Source organism: Peromyscus leucopus, chromosome 9 (assembly GCF_004664715.2).
Source record: "Peromyscus leucopus breed LL Stock chromosome 9, UCI_PerLeu_2.1, whole genome shotgun sequence".
Lineage (NCBI taxonomy): Eukaryota > Metazoa > Chordata > Mammalia > Rodentia > Cricetidae > Peromyscus > Peromyscus leucopus.
The window spans coordinates 84,229,626-84,256,458 of NC_051070.1; the positions used below are offsets into that span (position 1 = coordinate 84,229,626).

The 26,833-nt window shown below is 47.4% G+C and overlaps 1 long non-coding RNA gene across 1 annotated transcript in view; it reads right to left on the reverse strand.

The window, feature by feature from the left end:
• The window catches only part of LOC119088544, a 67,804-nt gene that overhangs the window by 6,975 nt on the left and 33,996 nt on the right, over positions 1-26,833 (reverse strand). Inside the window, exons 4-5 of the long non-coding RNA XR_005092196.1 lie at positions 4,570-4,765; positions 3,830-3,940 (exon numbers count right to left, since the gene is read on the reverse strand). This is a non-coding gene — a long non-coding RNA (uncharacterized LOC119088544). The remainder of the gene's footprint in view (positions 1-3,829; positions 3,941-4,569; positions 4,766-26,833) is intronic.

A 26,833-nucleotide genomic window follows, 5' to 3' on the forward strand; every position in this document is an offset into this window, starting at 1 on the left:
GTTCTGGAGTTGTGAGCAAAATGATGGATGCTGCATACCAAGGACGCAGATGCCCTGTGTGTGCATGCTGGGCCCTAGCACAAAGAACCTTAGCTGTGCTCACAGGTGTCACTGGCCTGAGGAGACACTAATAGAACATGGGCATTCACAGATACTGAAGTGGGTCCCTATGACTCACACCAGAGACAGTCACTGTGCACTCATTTGCTACACGTTTAGAAGGAAGTGAGGATGGCAGGTGTCCAGCTGGTCCCAAGGTCTCCTCTACCATAGTTCTTTCCTCTCTATGGGTCAGTAGCAATCTGGAGCCCCGTCCTCTTCCCCCTGCCCCCTCCCTATCCTCTCCACTGCCACCTCCCAGAAGCTGTCCCAGGGAAGTCCCTAGCACCATGGTCCATGACATCCTTCCACTTCTCTGTAACGCCAGCAGCCCCACCACCCTACACTGCAGGCTGATGTGGGATGTCTTTCTGTACACTGTAACTATGTATTGCTACCACTGGTTAATAAATAAAGCTGCTTTGGACTACGGTGAGGCAGGATACAGTTAGGCAGGAAATCCAAGCAGAGATGCAGGAAGAAGAAGGCAGAGTCAGAGGCAGGCGGCATCCAACCACCCAAGGAACAAGATCCCAGCAGACCAGTAACGCCATGGCCACATGGCAAAATACAAATGAATAGAAATGGGTTCATTTAAGTTGTAAGAGCTAATTAGTAATAAGCCTGAGCAATAGGCCAAGTATTTGTAAGTAATTTTAAGCTTCTGAACAGTTATTTTATAAGCAGCTGAAGACTGGGCAGAACACAGAAAAGCCTCTGGCTACATTTGGCACCCAATGTGGGGCAGGAATTTCCACATAAGACCTGAGGAAGCATCAAAAATGGGGTTCTAGAACACATAAACAGAACCAAAAACAGCTTCCTAATTGTGTCTCTCATGCAGGCCCAGGTACGGATTGCTGTGGCATTTGGACTTGAGCACAGCATGGCGAATTCCTGCTGGTCATGGTACACAGAGGCAAAAAGTACAGGGAGCTGTGTGGTGGATTTAGCTTTTACTCATACAAACAAAAAAGGTTTGTGGGCCAGCCGCATGCTGCCTGGTGGCAGCATGGACCTCAGAATTGCGGGGGATAAACATGACTCTCCTGGGTACCTCCCCTCCACTGTGTTGGGAAGACAAACAGGGAGGAGTCAACAGCCAAAGCCTCCACTTGGGTCCTAGGCATGCCTGCTTAGCAATTTAGAGCAACAATCAGAAAAGGATTACAGATAGACAATAAAGACAGATTCAGACCAAAAACAAAAAACAAAAAACAAAAAAAACCCTCTAAATGAGTCACAATATGTTTAAAAAATGTACATAGACTTGGGAGAGAGAGGAAAATGAGTATAGACAGTTATAGAAAGAGTTTTAAAAATAAAGTCTTTAGAAAAGACAGTAGAAATAATGTAAAAAATAAGCAGCATAAAGATGGAAAATGCACAAAGAGTCTGCATTACATATATTATTGTGTTTTCTTTGAATTTTTGACTGTTAATGAGCTAACTTCAGAGAGACATTTGATTGTGGGGTCTGCTAAGTTAAAGCAACATATATTTTAAAGGTATCTTGACTTCAAAATTTGGGTCTAAGGCTATGCAGCTTTGGAAAAGAGCTTCTATTTTTGTTTCCACAGAAGACGAGAACCTGTGGATTGCTTCCAGGTTAACATGGTTTGATCGGGCAAGACCCCCTGAAAGGTCTTCAATGGGAACGATGGCCCAGCTTCAAGGCTACTGGCTGAGATGGACCAACCACACAAAATACCCAGTCAGGACTTGATCATAACTCTACATTTTCTCAGGATCCCTCTAAGATTACCAGCACCCCCAATCAGTAGAAAACTACACCCAAATTCCCCAAATATTGTTTATAAATGTTGATTTTCATTTAAGAGGATTGGTTATAAATGGTTAATGCTCATAATCAATCTCTTTCTAAAGAAAAAAGGGGGATATGATATATAAATGATTTTTAAAAGGTAGATTATTGAATCTACTTTAATCCAAAAACACAAATGTCAATCACAAAATACTTTACATTGGTATGGATTTTGGTTTAGTGATACAAATTTAAGGTCAATTTTGTTATACTATATGTATATTTCTACTCTTGTTTATGCAGCTTGTTTAAAAATGTAATGTATAGTTAAGAGGTACAAATTAATAGTCATCTATAACAGTCAAACTTACAGTCATATTAGTTAGGTTTTCTAGGTATGCAGAGATATATGTCAGCAGAAGGATGGGTCCTGTTTTCATACCCATTGTGTTAGCCTCTGTCTTTTTATAGGCAAGTGGAATCCATTGATACTGAGGGATACTAATGTCCAGTGATTATTAATTCCTGTTATTTTTTGTTTTCTTAGTGATGGCGGTAGGGTGTGTATATTTCCCTTCTTTGGGATTTGCTGGTGTGACGTTATCTATTGGCTGTGTTTTTATGAGTACAGCTAACTTCCTTGGGTTGGAGTTTTCCTTCTAGTACTTTCTGTAGGGCTGGATTTGTGAATAGGTATTGTTTAAATCTGTTTTTTTCATGGAATATCTTGTTTTCTCCATCTATGGTGATTGAAAGTTTTGCTGGGTATAGTAGTCAGGGCTGGTATCCATTGTCTCTTAAGTGTCTTCAGAACATCTGTCTAGGACCTTCTGGCTTTCAGAGTCTCCATTGAGAAGTTGGGTGTAATTCTGATAGGTCTGCATCTATATTTTACTTGGCTTTTTTCCTTTGAAGCTCTTTATATTCTTTCTTTATTCTGTATGTTTAGTGTTTTGATTATTATGTGGTAAAGGGACTTTTTTATTTCAGTCTATTTGGTGTTCTATAGCTTCTTGTATCTTCATAGGCATTTTCTTCTTAAGGTTGGGAAAGTTTTTGTCTGTGATTTTGTCGAATATATTTTTTGTGCCTTTGAACTGGCATTCTTCTCCTTCTTCTATTCCTATTATTCTTAGGTTTGATCTTATCATGGTGTCCCATATTTCCTGGATGTTTTATGTTAAGAATTTGTTGGATTTAATACTTTCTTTGACCAGTAAATCTATTTCCTCTATCATATCTTCAATACCTGAGATTCTCTCTTCCATCTCTTGTATCCTATTGGTTATGCTTGCACCTGAAGTTCCTGTTCATTTACCCAGATTTTCCATTTCCAGGATTCTCTCAGTTTGTATTTTCTTTATTGTCTCTATTTCAATTTTCAAGTTTTGAATTATTTCCTTTACCTGTTTGATTGTTTTTTTTTTTTCTTGGCTTTCTTTAAGGGATTTATTGATTTCTTCCAATTTTTTGTCTTTTCCTCCATTTCTTTAAGGGAATTTTTCATTTCCTCTTTAAGGGGCTCTATCATCTTCATAAAGTTATTTTTAAGGTCATTTTCATCTGTTTCATCTGTGTTGGAATATTCAGGTCTTGCTGTTGTAGAACCACTAGGTTCTGGTGGTACCATATTGCTTTTTGTGTTGTTGAATGTATTTTTAAACTGCCATCTACCCATCTCTTTCTCTAATCGGTACAGGTGGGGCCTGTAAGGCTTCAAGGGATGCTTGGGGTCAGGGGAGAGGATGCTATTGCCCAGTTGCTAGGGGCTCTTCCTCCAATCAGTGTAGGTGGGGCCTGTGGCTCTCGTGGTCACTGATGTGGGGGCAGGGGCATGGTTGGCAGGGGGATGCTGCTGCTGCCCGGTAGCTGGAACTGAGGTGGGTGGAGGAGAGGCCCAGGATGTGCCCTTAGAGGCTAGGACCTAGAGAGCATGGCTGTCCAGTTGGGCACTCAGAAACTCACCTCTTCTGCCAATCAGGTACAGGCGGGGTTTGTGGCTCCAGTGGTTACTGATGCAGTGGAGGATAGTTCTTTATTTCAGAAGGATAGGTCATCTTCAAATACTTCAAAGACCTACAGAATATGGCATTTAAAATTATTTTAAAACTTAGACTTTTGCATGGTGATGCAAGCCTTTAATCCCAGCACTAGGGAAGCAGAGGCAGGCAGATCTCTATGAGTTCGAGGCCAGCCTGAGCTACAGGGTAAGTTCCAGGAAAGGCGCTAAAGCTACACAGGGAAACCCTGTCTCGAGGGGTGGAGGGGGGCGGGAGACTTAGACTTTTCCCAACAGTGAGACACATCTGCTCCTTTATTTATTAAATAAAGCTGCTTTGGCCTATGGCAAGGCAGGATAGAGTTGGGCAGGAAATCCAAGCAGAGATGCAGGGAAAAGAAGGGCAGAGTCAGGGGTAGAAGCCATCCAGCCACCCAAGGAACAAGATGCCAGCAGACCAGTAATGCCGCGGCCACATGGCAAAATATAAATGAATAGAAATGGGTTAATTTAAGTTATAAGAGCTAGTTAGTAATAAGCCTAATCAATAAGCCAAGCATTTGTAAGTAATATTAAGCCTCTGAGTGATTATTTTATAAGTGGTTTCGGGACTGAGCAGAATGCCAGAAAAGCCTCCAGCTACAGCAAGACACCATTATCTGTCATCAAGGGACCTGTAAGACCCAACGTCTTATTTTTTCCCCACCTCTTCCAATTCAGTCTCCATGGATCTCCAGACTGATCTTTCCAAACCCATTCTGCTCATCTTGTTCATGCAAAGAATGCTTTGCTGCATTGCCAGTTCAAGAGAAGAACTGCAGCTTTTGATGCTTGATGCTCTGTGGCTTGATGCTGTGTGGCTGTGCTCAGAAGCCTGGGCCCTTGGGGTCCTGGGAGAGACACTGAGGAGATACAGACAAAGTCAAATGAGAACATGGCCACACACAGGTCAACAGGATCAGGAGACCCAGGCCAGCTGTGGGCTCCTACTGTCTGCAGCCCTGTCTAACACCAGAGCCTGAGCTCTGCCCTCAGGCTCAGGGGTTAGCTGGGCACTCTTTTCTCCACAGCTCTCTACTTGTGGGTTTCCCAGCAGGGAGCCAGGCTCAAAACAGTTGTTCTCTGACTGGGGTAAGGTGGAATCTTGATGTGTCTTTGATTTGCACTTTTCTGATAGCTAGTAAGCATGATGAACATTTTTTCATATGAAGTTCATTGACCTTCCTTTCACCTTTAGCTCAGTGACCTCAGCAATCATTGAGAAAACAAGTAACAGGTGCTGGAGAAGATGCGAATAAAAGGGAACCCACATACAATACTAATAGTGATGTAAACTAGTCCAGTCACAATAGCCAGTATAGAGCTTTTTCAGAACACTAGAAACAGACCAGTGATATGACCTTACTATGGTACTCCTGGCCATGTACCCAAAGGACTCCAGGTCAGCATATCACTGAGGTCCTTACGTGTAAATGTCTGCCACAGCCCTCCGAGTACTGGCTAAGTTATAGAACCAGCACAGGTATCCAACAAGGGAGGAAGCAAGAAAGTAAATGTGCCTTATATGCACAATGGAAGTCTTTTCCTCTGTACAGAGTGAAACTGTGTCATCTGTGAGACAATGGGGGCCGCTGGAAGCATTCATATTCAGTGAATTAAACCAATCTCAGAAAAGCAAACAGCGTGTGCTTTCTCTCCCTTCTAAGTCCTAGAATTCCTAGATTCCCTATAGATACAGAAACATCCATGGCAAAGGTGTCACTGTTCAAGCAGAACTGTTTAGAGAGGAAAGGGGGACTTGGTGTACGTGGGGAGGAACCAGAAAGGGAGTTTAGGGGCGTGTTCTCCAATTTATCATGTGCTTACATGAAAATGGCCTTATGAAACACAATATAACCCAATTAAATTTTTTTAAGTTGTTAAAAAAAAACAAACAGGTGTTTTCCAATTATGTGTTGGATCTCATGATGACTGGGAAAGGCCGAGGCCCCAGGGACTCCGTTAGGATGTTGAGCTACAGCCCTAGCTAGGCTCCCTGTGGAGCTGGATGAGAGGACACAGCCTCGGACTTTGGCTATTCAAGGGCAGGAGTACCACAGCTCTCGGCCCCAGGGCTGGATGCTCACTCTTCCATTGCCTTCAAGCGCCTAGAGAGAACTGCACTGTGAGAACCGCAGCCCCAACCCCAGTTGCTGTGGGGTGGGTTCAGAGCAGAGTGCTGACAGAGTCCATCCCTTGAGGCTGGCCCATCAGTGTGCCCTGTGTTCTGCATGAAGCTGCAGCCTCTCCCCTTCCCTTCTTCTGTTGACACTTCCCACTGCCACTCTGTCCTGCCAAGGTGGAGGAAAACCACAGGGCTCACGGCTCCACGTTCTCGCATTCTCAGCCACGTGCCAGGAGAGACAGGCCAGGCTGGCATGGGGACTCAGTGGGGTGCCGCCAGCAAAGTCAAGCTTGACAGAGACGCCTGCCTGCCGAGGGGCGGTTGTGGATGGGTTATGAAGGGTACAAAGCAGGAGGAAGGGAGGCGACCGAGTGGAGAGGAAGGCACTTCGGGCATCGAGAGATGCATGTCCCAAAGCCCGGAGTCCAGAGAGAGCCTTGGGGTAGTGAAACACACAGGGGGTTCAACAGGCCAGAGCTGAAGGCCAGATGAGAGAGGCCTGTGTGCTGTCATCTGAGGTCTAGACAGACCCCACGGGTTTCAGGTGGACAGTGGGCACCCAGGTCTCAGAAGGAGTCCAGGCCAGAACTGGGTCTCTGTGCCTACCTGTCTGCATTTATCTTGTCTCCAAGATGGTTCTTACCTCCTCCTCTCCTCCCCAACTAACTGTCATTGCCCTAAGGGGAGGGGTGGTGCCCCTCCACCCATTGAATCCCTACAGCCTGGGTCTCACATGACCAACAAGGGTAAGCAGAAGTGAAGCTGGCAGGTGGCCCACCTTCTAGGTATACCAGCTCTCCAGAGAGCTAACAACCATGGGTGATTGGTTCTAAACCTCCTCACCACTAGAAGACCAAGGTGAATGGAAGCTCAAGCTTTTGCAGGGAACCTTCCTGGAGGCCAAGGACTGTTAAACAGAGCATTGACAATCCAGCCCAAGCAATAATCCCTGTGCATGAAGAGCCATGTTGGATGCCCCAGCCCAGGAGACCTCCCAGGACCTCCACAAGCTGATTTGCTGCTGCTGCCTCTAAGAAGACCAGGATAGCATGAGGTGAAGAAGGGAGCATCCTACTGTACCCCAACAGAATTCCTGACCCAAGGGGTCGTGAGCTTTTCAAAAATGACTGAGAATTTTTGCTCCACGTTTCAGTGTGGTCTATTACAACGTAGAATTGGATAGCTATACCAGTAGGGACAGATTTCAGCTATCACTCACAGAAAAACTCACCCACAGTCATTGGAACAAATAGCAGCCATTTTCGTGCACAGCAAAGAAAGACGGCCACTGGTGGCATCGAGGCCACTGTGTTTACCACTTTCTTCCAGGTGACCAGAAGGCCACTGCTGCTCCAGATGCCACGTTCTAAATCCTAGCAGCAAGGTAGAGAGAGAAGAAAAGGCTTTCCCAGCCATAAGAATCCTCCTTTATATTGGGAGGGCCTCAGTTTCCCAACAACCACCAGCATCAGACTCAGGTTCGTTTAGTTCTTTAAGACTTGGGACATATGGCCAATTCCCAGATATTAATGGGGCACAGAGAATATCATGAGTGTGGTTTATACAATAATCTACCTGGGTTAGCTGGATTTCCGTCACCGGCCAAATGCCTAAGGAAAACAACATTAAAAGAAGAAAGGTTTGTTTGGCTCACCATCCCAGAGGTGTCAGTGTGGGCACTTGGCCCAGCTGCTCTTAGGGTGGCGGCATGGAGGAAGTTACCAGAGGCAGAACTGAGGCGGAGGCTGCCTTAGCTGTAGCGGGCATGCAAGTGTTGGGGGTGGCATGTAAATGCAGGCATCATGAGTGCGTTTGGATGGACAACAGCTTTCTAGGGTGGAGCCACACATTCAAGGAATGAAACAGATAAACACTGGCTAAGCTAATCGTGAAAGAAAAGACTCAAATGGACATAATTAGGAGAGAGAATGGGGAAATAACCACGTATGGAGGAAAGGGAGAGAATTATAATAGAAAACACAGCTCAGATCTTTGCAAATAAATGAAAACAAATGGATGAAGTGGGTGATTTTCGAAGAAAACATCAATGATGACAATGAACCCCATTTTCCAGGGCCAAAAAAAGAGAGTGTTGTCCAAAAGCCACTAAGCCTTGCTCCCCACCAAGAGACTCCACTAAGCTCTCAGGGAGAGGGGAACTCTCTCACAGGTACCATGGAAGAGTGAGAACCCAAGCCTAGAACTCCAGCAAAATTAGTAAAGACAAAACTCCAAAATTGTAGGACAAGCAGAGATGGTAGCACAGGTGGCCCTCAACTTCTGGCAGGGTCATGTCCTCAGACAACCAATGTGATAGTTTATAATCACCTGGGGAGTCTCAATGACAGATTGTCTGGACTCAATCATCGGCCTGTGGGCACATCTTGCAGGGCTTGTCTTGATTGCATTATGTGGGAAGATCCTGCCTGAAAGTGGGTAGCGCCATTACCTGGTTTCGGGCCCTGAACTGTGCAAAGTTGAACACTGAGCATGCATGCATCCACTCGCCACTCCTGACTGGGTCAGATGGGCTCCGCTGTTGTAAGTCCCTGTTACCTTGACTTCCCCGCTACGATGGACTGTAACCTGAACCATCAGTCGAAATCGATCCTTTCTCCCCGAGTTGTTCGTAGTCAGGGCATTTCCGCACAGCAACAGAAAAGAAACTAGAGCCGCCATCGGAAGGGGAAAATATCACAGCAGGAAGCTGGTTTGGGGACACTGACCCACTTCCTATCTCAGCTTAACCCAGGAGCACACTGCAAGCTGTCAGCTGGTTCTCTGCCCACTCTACAGCTGGCTGGGCCAGGGGCTCAGCTCTGGAAAGGGGCAAATCTGAGACAGAACTATGTACTGTGTATCCATCAGGTACAGAAAGACACATGCTGGATACATAGTATCACTTTCACAGCATTGGATCATCTGAAGTCCAGCCGTGAACAGCTGGAGACTGTGTGCTGTCATTAAAGCAATGGCATGCAAACGTCCTAAGGAAAACATGAGCAAGTAGAATGCACACATATGCATTTGAAAGGGGTAACATGCCACTGCCGTGGGGGCTTATTCTGGTAATTCAAGATGCTTCTCATGAGTCAACTCATATAATTCATCATACTAATGAAAACCATACCATTTTCCACACATGCCAACAGATCAGTTGATTAAAAATCTTGATTTAAACTTTTAATGAAATAGACTACTCTGGTAAAGATATGTATTTTATAACTCAAGCCAAAACTTAGAATCATTTGTTTGCTGTTTATTTACTTATTCACTCATTTGTTTTCTAACAGTCTTGTTATGTAGACCAGGCTAGCCTTGAACTCCCAATCCTGCTGCCTCAAGCTCCTAAGTACTGATATTACAGGCCAGCACCATCACACCTGGCTCCCAGAATCATTTCTAATAGAAAACCTATGAAATCCTTCCCAGGGGTATCAGGAACAAGCATAAAGACTTTGGAGCTTGCATCATTGTGCAAGCCTTGGCAGAATATCATTCCTCTGATGAGGAGCATGGGCACGTGACTTGTCGGAGCAGGTAAAAAGTAGGGGAAAGTGACGGGGAGATAAGTCTGAGCCTAGGATGTAAGAAGATTCAAGGCCTTTCCCAGCCTCTCTCTTCTCCATCATCACTATGAGAACAAGCCAGTAGACATTTGCTCACAGGGCCAAAGAGGCTGAGAAACATGGGGGGCGGGGGGGAACTGAACCCTCCTGAGGCAAGCCTGGTCAAATCAGGCCTGGATGAGCCACCCCTCAGGATTCCTCTGACCATGGAAGCACACCAGTATAATTACATAAGAGAACAAATTCAAAGGTCCAACGTTAAAATGAGAAAGGACAATTAATATGTAATAATTTTCTGACTGTGTGCTTTCAGAACACAAGAGGAAAAAAAAATCTATTTTAAAACCCTGCTAAGCCAGGCAAGGTGGTACAAGTCTGGACTCCCAGCACTCAGGGAGCTGAGGCAGGAAGATTACCACAAGTTCAAGGACAGCCTAGGCTACATAGTGAGCCCAGGACCAGGCAGAATTACATAGCTAGACTGTCCAAAAGGAGAAAAACAAACCCAGGTCAGTGAGATGGCTCCCTGGGTAAAGGCACTTGCTGCTAAACCTGACAACTTCAGTTCAGTCCTCGGAGCCTCCCACAAGCTACCCTCTGACCTCTGGGGCATTCTTGCGCACTGGGGCATTCCTGTGCATGCGCACACCCGCAAAGACAAAGGAAAAGAAAATCATTTAAAAAATACTTTGACTTCAAAACCAAAAAGGAACATTAAAAGAATTAAGGTGGGTTTTTTGTTTGTTTGTTTGTTTGTTTGTTTGTTCTTTGGTTTTGGTTTTGGTTTTGGTTTTGAGACAGGGTCTCTCAACATATCTCTGACTGTTCTGGAATTTACTATGTAGACCAGGCTGGCCTGGAATTCACTGAGATCCACCTGACTCTGCTTCCCAAATGCTGAGATTAAAGGTGTGCACCACCACACCGGCTTAACTAAAAGACTTTTAGTATGAATTAATTTATACAAAAACAAAAAACAAAACCAACGGCTTTCTCACATACAACAATAGCCAATCAGAAAAAAAGAAAAGAGCTCACTTAAAACAGAAATGAGAAAAGAGTAAATACCTAGAAACCTATTCTACACTAGATGCAACTGATCTGTGGAGGGAAATAGTTCTAACTCTTCTGGAGAACATAAATCAAGACTAAGATAACCAAACAGATACACACCATTCTTGGGTGGGAGAAGCCTTGTTTGGCAGATTCCACTTCGTTCTACATTAATCTATATTAGTGCTATCCAGAAATACAAACAGACGTTTTTAGCCCAGCCAAATAAGCCTGTATCTAAGAAGGGCTGAAAAATTCCCAAAAAGGAAAAGCTATCTGTAATTAGATATTAAAGATTCCTCTCACCAGCCTGAAAGTCATTCCTGTGAATAGACAGAGCTTACAATGGACATCTGTCATGTTTTGGGTCACCTAGTGTCCACTGGGTACTTGCTGTGTTAGGAGTATTTTGGTCACCATGGATCTGCCTCCCCCAAGCCAAACAGTCAACCTTGTAGCTAGAATAGCGTTGGGACAGCAGCTCTACCAACCAGGTGCCCCATGTGAGACTCGAGAGGCAATTGGGTGAGCAGATACTGCATGGACTCTGACTCCATGGAGCTCCTGGTGATGGCGGGCCTGATGATTGCTCCCCAGGGCTGGAGTCCCTTAAGGTGAACAGAGCAGCCTCTCTGGCCCCACTGCCACCTTGGCTTCACCTCTGCCAGTTCTCCAACCTTCCTGATGACCCTACAGGCCACACTGAGAAGCTGGGTTGCTATGCAGCATCCTCCTGACAATAATTTCCCTCGTGATAAATACTATTAAACATGTGTTTGCCCTACTAGCCAATGCAATCCAGTAAGAAAAAAAAAATGAGAAGGCGTAACATTAAAACAACAATAGGGAATTCTAACTGTCTAACTGGATACAATTTCCAGTAGATTCATTTTCTTCTCCAGTCTGCAGAGTAGGATCTCTTGTTTGCAACTTCAAATCCAGACGGACACATCTACGAAGACATAGAATGCTCTGTCCACGAATAAGTCAAACGGGTCAAATACATCTGGAAGAATTAGTAGGAATGGGGACTAGCATTTATTGAGCCCCCAATATTTATCATGCCCAGTTCTGCAGGCTTGCAATTATCTCATGAGCCTTTGGGGCAGTTCCAAGTTATCATTCTCATTTTGCAATCCTAGAAACCAGGGCCGAGGAGGTTCCTGAAAATTCACATATTATTAAGATTTTAAATTACGAGGAGAAAGAAACATCACTCAGTGATGGGAAGCAAGATAGCCATCCAGAAAGACAAGGAGGGCCCCTTGTCTTTCTGCAGTTAATGCCACATAGATGCAATTAGAAAGAGAGACTTAAATCATGACAGAACCATCAGAAAGTGCTTCAAAATATTGGCACTGGAAAAACTCTTTTGAGTAAGACACAGAATTCAGAAGCCATCCAAATGAGTAGCACGTTGATTACATTAATATGGAGCATCTCATCCTGCAAAGAAAGAGAGTGAAGGTAAACCAGGAAAGGATAATTGCAGCCCAAGTGCCAGCAGGACAATACAAGCGAAGGTCTCATAAATCACTAAGAAGGAAAATAAAACAATACTTGGTACTATAGAAGCTACATGTCTGGGTGCTTTCCCTGGTAGGTTTGGTCTTGCTCTGGTCCACTCTGCCCCTGTGTTCTTCCCATTCCTCCCTTATAGAATGGGAATGTCCACTCTGTGCTGTTGGATATTAGTATGCAAGTTGGGGCTTCTTTGTTTGTTTTCTTTTGTTAATTTTACAGGGACTCAGAGCTAGGAGACCGCTTTGAGACTCAGTAGACACTTTGAACTTTTGGACAGTGTTGAGACTGTTTGGACAAGGGGAACTTTGGACTGAATGCATTTTTCATGGTGAGATGACCATGACCTGAGGCCAGGGTCAGACTGCTAGGGTTTTAATGTGAAATGCCTCCTACATACACACCCACACCCACACCCCCCCACACGGGGGGGGGGGGGGGGTTACTCATGTTTTGAGCTCTTGACTTCCAGTTGGTGGCTGTATTTGGGGAAGTTATAGAATCTTTGGGGCATAAGACCTAGCCCACAGGTATAATAAACCCCTGACTAGTTTAGAGCTTGGCTTCTTGCTCCATCAAGATGTGAGGAGCCTGGGCAATATGCCCCTGCCACGGTGGACTGATCCTACACCAGTGGCCACTCTTTCTCTGACATGATGAGTAATACCTCTGATGAAAAAAAAAAATTCTTCATTCTTAAAGTGATTTCTGTCTGTTATTTTGTTGCAGCAAAGAGGAAGTTAAAAACATACACAGCAAGTTGGTGGTTGCAGTAGAATTAGCCACTAAATGTGGTAAGACTAGGAACAGAGGGAATTTCTGTCACTAACCGGTACCTCTAGGAAGTTACCAGAACACACTGCATTGAAAACCATTTTCCTTCTTTGCTAATCAAAACCTTGTGTGTTAGGTTTTCAAATGACAATGTCTGTCACCTCTAGGATTGAAGTGATTTATTTATCCAAGAAGAAATTTTACTTGTTTAGCACAGATACATGCTTTTTTTCCTTGTCCTAGAGCTAGAAGTGGCCACATGATCTATTCTGGCCAATGAGATACTCAGAATGTCAGCTCTGGGCTTCCAAGGAACTCACTTTTCTGATCAGAGATATTTCCTGGAGCTGAGCCTCTCCTACATGCTTTGAACACAGAACTGGTGCTTGCTTGGGACTGTGGCAGCTATCTTGAGATCATGAAGCAATTTTAAGAGCAATTTTAAGCTCTCTGAGGATGTTAGAGCAGAAAGGAAAGACCTGGGCCTTGACTGTCAATGAACTCTTGTCTACCTTCAGAGTTCTCATGTTGGGTAAGGAAATGACTGCACAGCTGAAAACAATTTTTTTATTCAAACGTTTTGTTTTGTTTTGTTTTGTTTTGTTTTGTTTTGTTTTGTTTTTGAAACAAGGTTTCACTTAGCCCAAGATGGCCTCGAGCTTGTTACATAGCCCAGGATAGACTTAACATTCTAATCTCCCTGCCTCCACCTTCCAAGTGCTGGGATCACAGGCGACATAACATGCCTGGCTCAAAAGGCACTTTTTTATCAAGAGAGAAAAGAGACAGAAGTGCAGAGGCAGCAGCTAGAAACCAAGAGATGATGGTAAACCAAGGATGCAGAGGGAGCAGAGGGTAGATGGTGGTGGGGAGATCGAAAGGCGTGAGCACTGGCTTGGGATTTGGGGTCTTCTGCCGGCAATGGGAAATGGTCACCTCAGTTTCTTCTAAGTCAATGTGGATCATAAGCAATATGATCTACTAAGCTTTGTGTTAGTCTCACATACCCTTGGAAGCATTTACTCTGCTGCACTTTCTTTAAAAGGAAAAGATATCAATGAGCTTGTATAGCTGTGATCATTTTATTTTTCCTAATATATAGATAATTTTTAATGTAATACTTTATCAACTTCTTAGAACTTCATGCATTGAATTTTGATCATATTTATACACACATGCACACACACACACACACTCCTTTGATACTGTTTGCTCTGCTCTTCCCCAACCTTTTTAGAATCTTCCCACCCCCTCTTCTGAGCTGATCTCTGAGCCTTGGGAAGGGAGTGATGCACATGTCCCACTTGCAGTTGAGCATGCTACTACACTCATTGATTCTTTGCACTTTGATCTGTTGTTGAGTTCTGTTGTAACCACCTTCCACTGTACAAAAAAAAACTTCCCTGATGAAGGTTGAGTGCCACCCTAATCTATGGGCATAGATATGAGAATTCTTAGAGAGCAGTTTGATACTGTGCTGTTCATTGAGCAAAATAATACTAAGAGATTAATTCGTGCAACCCGTGAACCCCCCCAGCCATGGGTTCTTGGACAGATTTACAGTACCGAGCATGCATTTCTGCCCATGAAGTGGGCCTTAAATCAAATCAGAAAGTGGTTGGTTATCCCCCATAATATTCCTGCTACCATTGCACTCATGGGCATTCCTTGCCACACCAGTGTATGGGTAGTTTTGAGAGTGCAGATAAACAATGGGAAGATAATACCCTGAACATGGTTCTGTGTGGGAAGGAAGCTACCTCCCTCCCTCCCTCCCTCCCTCCCTCCCTCTTTCTCTCTCTCTCTCTCTCTCTCTCTCTCTCTCTCTCTCTCTCTCTCTCTCTCTCTGTGTGTGTGTGTGTGTGTATGGGGGAAAGGCAGACTGGACAGAGAGCGAGAAAGTCTATGGTATGCTGCCTTCTCTGGATCACTGTGTCCCGATCCATTTTTAGTGGACATAGTGCATCTAGGAAGTGCCTGTACAGCCTGGTTGCTCAGGGGTTCCCATTCTCAGGCCTCCTCCTGAGCTGCTAACCTAAAGTTCTCCCACAGTTATCTTGGGTCAGTGACAGCAGGTTCCCATGGGACACCACTGCTCCCTCGCTTCATAGACAGGAATCCTGGATTTGGAGACCTTAAGAAATGACCCCGCTACGGAGCGGTGCACGTCAGAACCACAGCCTGTGTCTGGTGCTCACTCCCTCTCTTCCACACATGCCTCCTTCCTAGCCTCCATCTCACTCAGGTGCCCATAGGAACTGGAGGGCCCTGGTGCTGGCGGGAAAACACACAGCAGCCATGTGGAGAATGAAAATTCCCTCTACAGAGCAGGCTACGTGCTGGCCTTAGAGAGGTGAGTTTATTACTGTCTAAACTGTGGATGACTGAAATGGCTATCTTTCCCCACCAGACCACAGCTGGGACCAATGAACACTGAGAATAGCTTAGAGTTTATGTGTCAGCTTCTAAAAATCAATGATCTCCCCCTTCGGGAGACACCCTCAGCGGGAAACAGAACGGATTGCTCACTGGCTTCTGCATGTGCTTGGCACATGATGAAGCAGCTGAGAAACTAGTTGGACATTGTAACAAAGTGCCCTTCGTTTGCCATCCACGGACCAGCAAGTGACACCCACTCCCTCATGGCCCCGCACCATGGTGCTAGCTGACACTCACTGCTGATTTCCACAGGAAGCCACAGAGACAAACTCAAAAATACAGGTAGGCGATCACCCAGTCCTGCCCCCTCCCCAGGGCACCGTGGGACAGCAGTCCACAGCCAGTTGGCACCTGCTGGTTCATCTACTCCAAGGCACTTTGTCCCCGGTCATTCTTACCCATACATCCAAAGCTCAGTATCACTGCTCAAGTTTTCATTTACGCTACAGCTGTGCAGAAGAGCGGCCATCTGCAGGTTCATCCACTTCTATGGGCCTCCACTTCTCCATTCATAAAGGGAAGATGACTGATGGACTGTGGTTCCTCCACCGAGCTGGCACAGTCATCTCCCTTATGAGGCCATGCATGGCACAAATCAGTTCCACGTGCTGGGCATCATCAGAATCTGAGCTGGTCAGATGGGTTTGTGTGTGTGTGTGTCTGACATGTCCGCTGAGTTTATGAGGGAGGACCCCGAAGTTGGCAGGATACAGGTATTCAGCTCTCCTATTGCCTGGAAGGGGGAGGGCATGTATTTTCATCCCAGTTTTCAGACATCAGAATGGGATTGGTCAATGGGAGCTGCCAGGAGCCTGAGGAGAACACAGGCTAGGCACAGCCAGGCGCAGCCCGAGCAGCTAGCTCCTCTAGCAGAGCTGTCCTGTACCTGTCACCACAGGCAGTGGTGACAAGAAGCAGAAGCGGGTGAGTGAGGCAGTCACCCGGGCTTGCTTTCCCTGGAGTGAACTGTCTGTGTGTTGAGACGCTGGCTCTCACCCGTCCCTTCCCATTAAGTTGGGGACAGAGTAGCTGGGGTGAAGGCTACAGCTGTGGAGGAAGCAGAGGTGAGGCTGACCTCCGTCCGAGAGACTGATTGACAGAGGCGGTAGCAAAGATAGGTGCCTTCAGGCTTCAAGAATACAGCCAGAGATGCCTGGTCAGAGCAGCCGTGGGGCTCTCAAAAGCTGTTTGGGGGATGTGCAGAGCCCTACAAATGGAGGCAATATTGAGGATGGAGGACGGGGGGACCCAAGAGAGTTCCCCCAAATGGGTAGTTGATCCCACGGCAGAAGCAGCGTGCTTCAAAGAGCCTGATGCACACAGCCTGCACAGGCCCACAAGGCCCTTCCAAATGGGAGTTCACACTGGGGCTGCCCTGCCCAGGGCAACCTGGCCTTTCTCTCTCTCTCTGGTGGTTCTTAAATAGGAGCCATCCTGCACTTGGCCTCGTAAGTAACTGAGAAGCAAAAGAAGCTGCTATCTCACCATAGCAGTGGCCAGAGGAGCTAGGTCTGGCCTGTGGCTCTCAGTGACATGGGGAGAGAGCAGGCAAGAAAACGGTCCAACTGACATCAACTCCCAGATGGAGCTTAGGGCAGGCTTCTGGTCCAGGATGTGCCAAACAGAGCAAATAGGCCTGCCAAGAGCCTGTTCCTTCAAGGAGCATGCCAGCACCAGGCCAGATGCTTTGGCCAAAGCCTCCTCCGCCCACAGTGCTTCTGCATGCCGCCCAGCTGCCACTCAGGGGGAGCCTCTTCCTCAGCCAGGGGCCGTCCTCCTGCCCTTCCCACTCTGGATTTCCTTGGGGTCACAGGTTACCACCTTCCTTGGGTCCCCTTTGGCCTCTGGCCACAGTGTCCACTTTCTGACAGTTACTGGGTCTGACTGTGACTTAATTGGGAGTGTGCAAAACCCTGATTGTCCCATAATTATAAGGCAGAGAAATTACTGGAGCATCAAAGGTTGCTCCCAATTGCTAGATTAATTGTCCTTCGTTATCTCTTCATAGAAAAGGCCACTCAGCAGAGACAAAAGCCAGCCAGTTTCTATTCTGGAGCAGTCTGACAGGAGGATGGGGGCTGCTGTTGGCTCCCAGCCACCTCTTCAGGCAGATGAAACCTCTGCTGTGCCCTACCAGCCCCAACAGGCCACACACTTAACCCTGTCACCAAAAAACTAAGGCATCACACGATGCAGCTCCAACTCCCTTAGCATCAGCCTGACAGTGACCCTCCCTGTCCCCTGACTTGCCAGTCCTCAGTGGCAGCCTGTCTGCAGATGGGACTCAGGAGGGTTAAGTAAACCTCCTGAGACCCCAGCCTAGGGAAGTAGAGCTAGGATTTGAGCCCAGGAACCTCTCTGGATTGCTCTGTCACTGTCCCACTGTTCTCTGGGCCTGTGTGCAAGGTGTGTGGACATGTGGGTGTCCCCAAACACTGTGAACACTAGAGCATGAGCAATGGGTGTCCACCGGATAATCAATGCACACATGTGCACATTTGATTCATTCACCTTTTAAAGTCCTTGCCAGACTTTGGTTAAATCACTGCAGCTCGAAAGTAAATAAAGTTGAGTTTAAATGCTCAACTCTCTTGAACACCAACTGGGAGCTGGGCCCTGGGCTCTCCCAGAGTGGAAACTGGAGAGAGGTTGGTTCTGCCCCAGGGGAGTCCAACCCTAGCCAGGCACCTGGAGAGGTTGTAGTCTGCTACTGAGGAAAAGCCAGCCATTCCCAGAGGAAGGATGGCCATGCAGAGGTTGGGGTTGACAATCTGACTGGTAAATCCAGCTTTCAGAAAGGGATCTGGTGTGGTTAGGCTCTCACGGTGCAGATGGTATGAGGCTTGCTCACCCCTCTGTCCAGAACCCAGTGCAAGGTCAACAAAGCTCCACGGAGTGAATGAAACAGTGAATGGGTAACTAACTCACTGAGCACGGAAAGTTGTGCTGTAGAATGCTCCTTCCCTAAGCTAGGTGACTCGGAGTAAGGGAAAGGCAGTAAACAAGGACACTGTAGGGATCGTGTGTGTGTGTGTGTGTGTGTGTGTGTGTGTGTGTGTGTGTGTGTGTGAAAGCTCTGGTACAAGTTGTGGATGAGGCTGGAGTCCAAGAATAGCTTACAGCATTATGAACCTGTCCCACTTTAAGGAGTCTACACCTAGGTAGTAGGATGGCACTAGCCAGTAAAATGGACCCCAGTATCAGCGGGGACCCCAGTGGTGACTTGATTCTCAGCCCTGGGAAATAACAGAAACAGCTGTATCACAAATGCATACCCACTTAGCATCCAGGGACAGGCAGCCTTCAAGGCTCTGAAACCACAACTGCAACAGAGTGGCCAGCTGCAGGGACTCTGGCTAGCAAGAGAGACGGCGCCTTGAAGAGATGGCCATGCAGGCACAGACGTGACTAAAGGGCCCCAGGAGCCCTTGGGGATGCTCCCTTAATATCCCAGGGAAGAGGCTGCCACAAGCTGCCAAGACTAAGCTGGGTGCTCTGAAGCCCTCAGTGGGCTGACCAATCCCAGCCACGGGGAAGTGGAGAGGGAGATGTGGATGTGCCAGAGTGCAATGCCAGCTCTGTGGGAGGAGAAACAGCGAGTCAAGGTGAAAGGCAGCTCAGGAACTGGGAAAGGGGCCACGGGAACAGAGGAAGGCAGACAGACAGTGGTGTATGTCATTCAGTGGAGGAGATCAGGGCTTCTGTGCAAAGGCCAGCTCCAAAAACCAGCAGCCAGGCCAGCAGGCCTAGGAGGTGGCCTCTTGCAGGCCATTTGGGACATCTTGCAGGCATGGACGGAAGCCTGTTTGAACCTTCTCGGCCCTGTATCAAAGGCGGGAATTAAACCATTCTGTTCCACTAAGGCGTTTCATTGACTTCTGGCAAAACACGATGTCCTGCTTCAAAGGGACGGCATCGTCAGGCTTAGGAGGCTCATCGACATCAAAGAAATATTAGCAAACAGCCTAAGCATGAGCTGGCTGCACGTGCAGCCCACTCAGGCTGGCCCGGGAACATGTGGGCCCCCGCATGTAGGGAAATGGTGCTGGGGACAAGATGTGTACCCGGTGTGGGTGGACCCCACATGTTTGCAAAATAATTCAACATGTTGCCTCAGCAGAGACTGCTCTGGGCTCTTTTGCCATCCCCCCCACCCCCCCTCACCCCGCATTCCTGTCAGGCCTCAGGTGGGGGAGGCAGAGCTCAGTGCCTCTAATAGCAAGCCTCCCCCACTCTCTCAAGACCATTGAGAAGGACTGAGCCCACACATACCAGAACATTCCTCAGAGCCACGGGGACATGGGGGTGGAGAGGGATTTTCTTGATTGCCAGAAGCCCCTGCAGACTGTGTTCTGGGTGGAAAGTGGGAGAGGCGGCTGTAATGGGGACCAGAGCAGGCCCTTCCCATCCCAGGACTTCCTGGCCCTCTCTATCCAGTAGGGGTTTATTAGTTACTTTCCTCATTACTGTGACAGAACGTGTCTGTCTGTACGTTATTCTCTGTGGGTCTGAGGGTATAGTCCGTTACAGTATGGGGGCTAAGTGCTTATAGGGAATGAGACTCCAGCCCTCAGAACAGTGTCACCCCTGTTCGGGGCGTCTCGTACCTCAGTTAACATGATCAAAATAATCCCTCACAAGACAGGCCCAGAAATTTGTCCTCAGGATGATTCCAGATACTGCCTGATCTGTTCCTTCCATACTCTCTCCTCCTCCACACACACCTGCTGGGTACAGGCCATGGTCTCCATACCGCAGCCACATGTACCGAGCCTGCACAGAGCTGTGAGCGACCCCAGGGGAGGACCCAACACACACACACACACACACACACACACACACACACACACACACACACGACATGCAGGTGGCTCCAGAGAGAAAAGAAAATCCACAAGCTGCCAAGATTTCCTGACACACTTCTCCAACACCTTTTCCTGGAAATGCCAGGTGTTAGCTGCCAAGAGACAATCCAGGAACCTGGGAGTCATGAGCATGTGAAATTGCCATCACCTTCTGTAGTCACCCATCACCATAGAAACAGATTAATTCTGAGGCCCTTTACAGACGAAGACCACCCAAATGAGGCCCCGGAGATGGTGGACTTGGCTGCAGTGAAGGTCATGTAGCTACATCATTCAAATGCTCCTCTGTTACCTGTGGATGCCAAGGCCACAGGACAACTTTGTAGAGCAGATCCAGGAGCCACCCCTACTAAAGCCTTGACTCAGCTGCCGCACACATGGACCCATGTGCACCCCAAGACCTGCTATCCTGGGCTCCAGTAGTCTTGAGTCACTTGGCATGTTTCTTCCTGTGCCCAGGGTCCACACTAAGGAGTCTCACTCAGAAGACCTTGGCTTTGCACCCTTCTTTTAGCCTTTGCCTCGGGCCTTCTTCTCCACAGTGCAGTGTGAGACCATGTGAGTTCCCCGCCCATACCACGGACAGTCGTTACACCATGACTAGCTGGAAGCCAGTCTCTAAGCCTGTTCACTAGGCATGCCTCAGTGAACAAGAAGCCAGCCTGAGCCAGGAACTTCCTATCAGGTAAGGCTCAGAGAGCTGCAAATGACCAGTGACAACCCTACCTATAGAAGGCTACCCCCAGGCTTCGCTCTCCTCAGGGCATCTGAGAGGCTTTCTAGGGGAAGTGACGGGCATACTGAAATCTTCAGGACTAGTAGGAACTGCAGGTGTGGGTTGCATGCAATGCCCATGTTTTCAACGTCTGCTTTGCACCTGCCACTGGGGTCTACAGTGACAAAGACATGGTCTTTAAGCTTTCAGCTTGGCCTGGGGGTTGGTGGGGCATGTGTAACCATGGTAACACTGAGTTACAGGACATGAACATAGAGCTAGTCTGTGACTGGACACAGAAGTCCCAGGATGTTGAAGATAGGCTACTTGAGGAAAGAGAAAAGGAGGGGGCAGGAGGGTAGAAAAGAATTCCAGATACAACCTGTACAAATGCCCTGGGGCAGTGAGGAATTTGGTGCTTGGAAAAAAAATATGAAAAAGGATGGCAGAACATTCTCCCCATTTTATGGAGGGGAAAATTGAAGCTCAGAGAGATGGGGCCAGATATACAAGGTCACACAGCCAAGAAGCAGGTACATGGGTTAGATAGAATCCAGACCTATGTTGTCCTAAGGGAACCACATGCTCCCCTCATAGTCCCAAAGCCCACCTTCCTTACTAGATATTGGTGTGGGTCCTACCACTCGGACTCAAAGCCTAGCCTTTGGTTCCAGTCACCTGTCATAGGGAGATGTCCTAATCCCCCAGCGGCTCCACCCACACCCTGAGCATGCTCAGTTTGCTGCCTAAGACTTAAGGCTAATTACTCATAAGTTTTTCATCTCAGCAGCTCCCAGCTGTGACCTGGAGGGAATGGGAGCAGGGAGTGCGGAGGCTAGATGCTAGAATGTGGAATTGGGAAATGGCCATCTCCTTCAAAAACAAAAGCGTGTTTTCGCTCCAGGCCTCTCAAGGGCCTCTTGTCTTCCCAGTCACCCTCCAGAGTACTTGCCGCTTGTCAAGTGACTCATTTCATCGACAATTCAATTGGCCCAAATTACATTATGTATGTAAATTTACATCTGCCAATCAGTGTGGCTTGGACATCGCTGTCTGTGCTGATTGGGGTCTCCAGCTCCAGGCCACATTCTGCCCACTAAGAGTGAGTCCCTCTGAGGACCAGGAGGAAGGACCAAGCCTGGGTGTTATATACCAGAGTTCCAGTATACCCAGGTGGGTGGAGGGGACTAATCCTAGCTCTTCTAGGTCTCACTGGAGTGGGACTGCCAAAACAGACTTAATACAAACAGAAGCTGGGACATTCTTGTAAGGAGACTGTCCCCTAGGTGACATGCAGAAGAGAAAGCTCTTGGATCTAGGAGCCACACTGCTCAGGTTCACAGCCCAGCTCTGCTACTTGTCTGCTCTGTGACCTTGGACAGGGAGGAAGAGAGGGAAGGAGGGAGGGAGGGAGGGAGGGAGGGAGGGAGGGAGGGAGGGAGGGAAGGAAAGAAGGAAGGAAGGAAGGAAGGAAGGGAGGAAGGAAGGAAGGAAGGAAGGAAGGAAGGAAGGAAGGAAGGAAGGAAGGAAGGAAGGAAGACAGGCCACTATCAACCTCTTCCTCATAAGTATCTACACATGCCTAGAATGTTTCTGTAAAGTTAATTTCACACACACACACACACACACACACACACACACACAACCAGCACATACCACCCACTCTGTTTAGGGTCTGGCTCTTGAGTTCTGGGGCCAGTGGATGAATAGGATGTGGCTTTAGACTGGGCAGCAGGGCAGACAGACTCATAAACGCTGAGAGGCACAGCTGCTCTCTGCCCACATGTGCTGCTGGCCCAGCGTGCCAGCTGTGGCATGGGAGGAATTCATCTGGTAAGGCACGGGGCCTGTCTTCTCATTGTCCTTTTGATGTGATGGCAATTTGACCTTGAGCAAAGAGGAAATAAGAGATAAATGGGAAGCTCTGGGGAACTGGAAGCTTGAGGGTGGCCTGGGATGCTGGGACAGAGAGAGAGAGGAAGGAACGGGGCAGAGGACCGAAAGTGGCCTTGGTGTCTGCCCTGGACCCACACAGGGCAGTCAGTCTGGATGCATAGGATGGCAGGAGGCACTATAGGCCGGGCATCCACACTCAGTCTCCTCTGCCTCATGCACCCTGGCACCACCCCCTCCCCCAGAGTTGTAGCAAAACTAAAGGTCTTGCTCTCCTGGCAGGAGGCACCGGGACAGGAAGTGGCATTTCATAGCACTCTGATCAGGGGCGCGAAAACCACCGCTTCCCCAAATTGGTTTTCCGACAGTAAATTATAATTGCTCTCCATGTTCTAGAACTCAGGGACTGAGATTAATTACGGCTCCGTATCCTATGGCGCTCTGAACTTTAAGCACAGCGTGGTGTGCAGCTTGTTAATAAGCAGGAGGATCGGGGGACTTTTCAGATGAGCAAATAGAAAGGGGGAAACTATTTGAATTGGAGGACATACCTGCCAGGGTTGGAAAGGACTCTTCCTTCCGCTGCGTTCATCCATGGACCTGAACACACTACAGCTCCTAAAACGGAGACTGTGACAGGCCGCCCCCTGCTAGCCAAAGGTGGAACCCTCGTAGTCTGCTGGTGACCCCATGTGCTACAGCTGACCAGCAGCCAGGCTCAGCGACACTCAGGTAGGGGACACAATCAGGGCAGCAAGAGTGCAGAGCGGGGAAACCCAGGCCCCCAGTGCCTCCGCCACTCACTCAGCCAGCCACTATAGTGCAATGTAGTCCTGCTGTCTTCAGGGTCAGAATCCCAGGTGTTGGAGGAAAACCTCTCATTTCTGTAACTGGAACTGACAATTTGTTACACACCTTATGTGGCCAAACAAAACATAGCCAATATAGGATATGTTTGAAACCTCTACATCAGAAATCAAACTGCTTCCTCCCTCAGGTCAAAGACATGCTTGAGCCTCTGAGGTTACCTACTTTGAGAAGACTTTCTCTGAGGAGAGATAAGAGACAGTCTCTAAGGAGGTGTTCTCTGAGGAGACATTCTCTGAGGAGACCCTCTCTGAAGAGACATCCTCTGAGGAGACATTCTCTGAAGAGACATTCTCTGAGGAGACCCTCTCTAAAGAGACATTCTCTGAAGGGACATTCTCTGGGGAGATATTCTCTGAAGAGAGGTTCCAAGGAGACCTTCTCTGAGGAGAGTTCTGCCACCCTCTGACTCCCAAGCTCTTCACCACCATGATGCTTCTCTCTGTAACACCACCACATTCCCCTCATCTTCTCAGTTGCACCCTTCATACGTTTTGAGTCCCTTGACAGGCACGGATTCTATGCCCCCTATACAAAGCAACTCAGGAAAGGCCTACAGCCAAGCAAGGGTTCTCAATGATGTTTGTTGAAGAAAAAACGTTGCATACATTTCAAGCCCCAACTCAACCTTTGTTCATTCTCTTCTTTCTACACCAAGTAGCTCAGTCAAGATATTGACTTGGGTTGAGGGAGCGAGCTGTTTGGGTTGGATGTTGGCTGAATGTGTTGGAGCACACCTAGCCTTCTGGCTGAGGAGGCCGAGGCAGAGGCATGCTAAGTCAAGGCCAATCTGGGCTCCATAGTGAGGCCAGGCCCAACCTGGAACAAAGAAATCCTATCTCAAACAACAGAGAGCATCCAATATCCCTTCTGCCCCCTTCACCATGCTTCCAGGTGCTGAAAGAGGTTCTGAGCCACAGAGGGGAAGAAGTAGAAGTGACCTAGAGTGACAGCCACTGACCAGAGGAAAACGGAGCCCAGAAGGAGAATCACAAGGTCAAGCCCTGAAGCACAGCTGAGCTGAGCCCAAAGGTAGAGTTTTTTCTATCAGGTGCCCAAACTCACTCATCTCTCCACCCCTCCCCCACATGCTAGGACTCGATCCCTCGGCACCCTCCATCCTAGGAGAGGACTGTGGCAATTCCACTTCCCCAAGAGGCCTGGGAGCCTCCACAACCAGCTATGTGCTCTCCCCGAGATGCTCTGAGGCGATTCATTTAATAGGAAACAGAAACCGTCGTTCCAAATGGGAAATAAATTTGTTGTACTGAAACATGTTCTTGCCACAGGCCATGCAATGGCCGTGTCTGTTCCTTGGCCATCATGGTAGAGCACACTGACCCTCAGCCACGAACCTGACCCTGACCCCGGAACCTGGTCATAGCCTCCCCTCCTAAAACAGGGAGTGATAGTTGGGCTATTGTCTGGATACACAAAGCGAACACATTCAGGTTGGGTGTGGGCTGGCCTCCTTTTCTCCTTCCTTTTCACAGCTGGAAACAAAGAAGGAAGCAAAAGGAAACTGAGGCAGGGGACAGAAGAAGAAATAGCCAACACAGGCTTTGGGGGAATGACAGATGTAGCTTTCAGTCCAGCTTCCAACCCATCGTCTGGAGATGTGAAAAGAGCACAAACCGTGTATTTCTGAATACAGAACACTGAGTGCCTTGTATGCCTTAACTTCTAGAAAGAGGAGGAAAAAAATGTACACCTTTTAAAAACCAATTTTAGACTGAGGTTACACAAATGTATAGAGAATTCCATATACACCAGGAATTTACCGTGGTCCCTTTAAAACAGCACAGCGCAATGTCCAGAGTCAGGAAACTGACAATGGGCCGATACAATGCATAGTGGACCTCCCTCGGCTTTTACCGGAGTTTGTCTGCATGAATTTGGGGATTGGTTAGTGACTAGTTCTATCAAGATTTGTTGCTTGTGTAGACTAGTGTAGCCACCTCCCCAATCAGGATTCAGAACTATCTGGTCACCAGGAAGGAAATCCTATTTGCCACCCCTCCATAGCTACCTTCCTTTCAAGCCTATGCCCTGGCCACCACTAGTGTGTTCTCTACGGCCATAACTGGGTCACTTCAATATATATATATATATATATATATATATATATATATATATATATATATATATACATACATACATACATATATATTATGTATATATATTATGTATATAGCACTTTTGAGGAAGTCGCAGGAGGATAACAAGGTCCGGGCCAGCCTGGACCACATAGCCAGACAAAAAGAGGAAGGAGGAAAAGAAGGAAGGAGTGAGGGAGAGAACAAGGGAAGGAAAGAAGGGAAGGAAAGAGGGGGAAGGAGGAAGGGAGGGAGGGAGTCCTGTGTACAGAGTCATGCAGTGTATTTGGGACTGCCTTTTCTTCATCTAGCGTAGTGGTCTGCTCAGCATGTTGCTTGTATCGGTAGTTCATTCTTTTTTATTGCAGAGTAGTGCCCCATTGAATGAGTGTCCCACAGTCTGGCCATCTACCCTGTGATGAGAGTTCTATATCAGGAGTTTCTATAGTCGGTTAATTGAGTGGGGAAGAGTCACCTTAAATGTGGATGTCACCATTCCTTGGGCTGGGATCTTAGACTAAATAAAAGAATGTCCAGGGAGTGCCAGGATTCCTCTCCCTCTGCCAGCTGACTACAGATACAATGTAACCAGATGTTACACTCCTGTTAGGTAACTGGCCGTGAGAGACTGTGCTCAAACTACGAGGCCAAACAAACCCTTCCTTTCTTAAGTTGCTTTTATTGGTATCTTGTTACAGCAATGAGAAAAGTAGCTAGTACACCACTTCATAGTCCATTCACCCCAGAGCAGCCTGACTGGTCCTGATGTTGCATACCAGTACCAGCATTCTATGCACAACTCAGAAAACCCAGAGTTCCTTATCAAAAGAGAAAGCTAGACATCTTCTTCCTGAAGTTGCATCATATATTTTTTGAATGGATTCCTGTCCAAGTTGCTTGATGGTCATTACAACCCAGTATCTAACAGAAACTCCATAATGAAGGAAAGATTTTTTTTTAATTTTTTAATTTTTTTGGCTCACTGTTTTTAAGACTTCAGTCAGCCAGGTGGTG